Source organism: Nanorana parkeri, unplaced genomic scaffold, assembly GCF_000935625.1.
Source record: "Nanorana parkeri isolate BGI_ZX_2015 unplaced genomic scaffold, ASM93562v1 scaffold248, whole genome shotgun sequence".
In the NCBI taxonomy this organism is placed as follows: Eukaryota; Metazoa; Chordata; class Amphibia; order Anura; family Dicroglossidae; genus Nanorana; species Nanorana parkeri.
This window is the reverse complement of record NW_017306516.1, coordinates 1,554,896-1,557,807: the sequence shown is the minus strand read 5'-3', so window position 1 is coordinate 1,557,807 and position 2,912 is coordinate 1,554,896. Positions and strand designations below refer to the sequence as shown.

General features: G+C 42.0%; 1 protein-coding gene across 1 annotated transcript in view; it reads right to left on the bottom strand.

The window, feature by feature from the left end:
- Window positions 1–2,912, bottom strand: part of DENND1A (DENN domain containing 1A) — a 702,656-nt gene that overhangs the window by 16,110 nt on the left and 683,634 nt on the right. The window lies entirely within an intron of this gene.

Here is a 2,912-nt window from a genome sequence, read left to right as displayed (position 1 = left end):
TGTGTGATACCCTGGATGAGTTCAGAAAAAAATAGGCACAGCAACCAACAATTTCTTCAGGTGAAACACACGTGCAGTTTATTCACACCATATACAAGCAAAAGGAGCAAAGCAAACAAAACATGAAAATAAATCCTTGCCTTTTGGCACCTTACTACTTACACTGTTTTCCCTCACTAACCACTAGGTGCAACCTTGTGCTGCCCCTAGCACCTATCTCCCTATTGAGCAAACTGCCACACAGGCTGTGTCTCACCACACAAGTTTGGTTTTCTTTTTCACCACACAGATAGATAGAAAGCTCCCCAGTCTATTCAGGCACAAAACTGGATCCAGGGTGGAGCAAAACTTTAGGTAGTCTGCGAGTTCTTATAGAGGCTCTAATGAGCCAGCTTACATCAGCTGGGATCATTACCTCTACCATTCCTGCCTCCCAGTACTCCCACTAGTGGAAGCAATCCGTATATAACCTGAAACACACATACTTGCTATCCAAGATGCACCCAGGTGATTTTACTTGGCTGCTTTCAATATATATATATATATACTGAAATATCACATGTACTTGAGATTTTTCTACACCTTGACTGGAGTCCACCTGTGGTAAAAAAAATTGATTGGACATGATCTGGAAAGGCACACACCTCTCTATAGGAGACCTCACAGCTGACAATGCATACTGTATCAGAGCAAAAGGCATGAGGTCAAAGGAACTGCCTGCAGAGCTCAGAGACAGGATTATTGCAAGGCACAGATCTGGGGAAGGCTACAAAAATAATTTCTGCTGCACTAAAGGTTCCCAAGAGCACATTGGCCTCTCATTAAAGAAGTTTGGCACAATCAGGACTCTTCTAGGAGCTAGTCATGCGGCCAAACTGAGCAATCAGGAGAAGGTCCTTAGTAAAAGCAGTGACCAAGAACCTGATGGTCACGCTGACTGACCTCCAGAGATCCTGTGTGAAGATGGGACAAAGTTCCAGAAGGACAACCATCACTGTAGCCCTCCACCCATCTGGGCTTTATGGCAGAGTGATTAGACAGAAGCCTCTCCTCAGTGCAAAACACATGAAAACCCACTTTGGAGTTTGGAAAAAAAGCACCTGAAGGACTCTCAGACTGTCAGGAATAATATTCTCTGGTCTGATGAAACCAAGATTGAACTGTTTGGCCTCAATTCTAAATACTGATTGGGGGGGGGGGGAAACAGGCACTGCTCATCACCTGCCCAATACCATCCCAACAATGAAGCATGGTGGTGGCAGTATAATTTTGTGGGGGTGTTTTTCATCAGCAGGGACTGAGAGACTGGTCAGTAGACATCTGCGATTTGTTTCGTTCCGAATTGAAATTCGGACGAAATTTTGGAAATTCGTAGATTCGGAGCATCCAAATTTCTGAAATATAACATATCGGAAATCATCCGAAAGCATCCGAATCCGAAATTTCAAATCAGAAATTTCAGATTAGGAACGAATTTCGTCCAAATCCTGTGCGTGTATTGTTAACATTTAAACGGATAAAAACAAATGAAGAAAAGGATTTTAATGTCCCTTTAATAGTAAAAACTAGAGCACAGCAACCAGAAATGACAAATGTGCCAATTCTGCTACCCAACCTCAAGTTGAATTTTCAGGAATTCGTCCGAATTCCGAATCCGATTCCCGAAACGAAACACATATAGGATCCAAATTCCCAAAAACTAAATAAACGAAATCCTAAGAGACTAAACAAAACAAATTTTTAGCCGCTGCACATATCTACTGGTCAGGGTTGAGGGAAAGCTGAATGGAGCAAAGTAGAGGGATATCCTCAATGAAAACCTGTTCCACAGCGCTCAGGACCTCAGACAGGGCTGAAGGGCCACCTTCCCACATGACAACGATCCTTAGCACACAGCCAAGACATCAAAGGAGTGGCTTAGGGAGAACTCTGTGAATGTCCTAGAGTTACCCAGCCAGAGCCCTGACTTGAATCTCTGGAGAGACCTGAAAATGGCTGTCCACCAACGGTCCCCATCTAACCTGACTGAGCTTGAGAGGATTTGCAAAGAAGAATGGCAGAAAACCCCCCAATCCAGGTGTGCAAAGCTTGTCACGTCATACCCAACAAGACTCAAGGTTGTATTTGCTGCCAAAGGTGCTTCAACAAAGTACAGAGTAAAGGGTCTGAATACTTAAGTACATGTGATATTTCAGTTTTTTCTTTTTAATAAATTCACAGACATTTCTAAAACTCTGTTTTCACTTTGTCATTATAGGGTACTGAGTGTAGATTAATGAGGAAAAAAAAATGTAAACAACTGTGGTATCAGGCTGCAACATAACAAAATTTGAAAAAAGTGAAAAGGGTCTGAATACACTATATACAGGTAAAACTCGAATAATTAGAATATCGTGCAAAGTTCATTTATTTCACTAATGCAACTTAAAAGGTGAAACTAATATATGAGATAGACTCATTACATGCAAAGCAAGATAGTTCAAGACGGGATTTGTCATCATTGTGATGATTATGGCTTACAGCTCATGAAAACCCCAAGAACCCCAAATCCACAACCTCAAAAAAGTAGATTATTACATGCAATCAATAAAACAAGGATTGTACATAGAACAATATCGGACCTCTGAAAAGTACAAGCATGCATATGTACTCAGTACTTGGTTTGGGCCCCTTTTGCAGCAATTACTGCAATTACTTTTGCATGATATTCTAATTATTCGAGTTTCACCGGTATAATGTATATATATAATGTGCAATAAGTGCTAAAAAGACCCTACGACTCGAGCCTGTTTCTGTTCTGTTCTGTTCAGTGTTGCTGGAGCTGAGAAAGGGGCAGGTGGCGGGCAAAACAGGTAGGAGAGTCCTAGTTCATATCCGGCGGCTCCTGCGGGGGTGAACGCTACACACACACA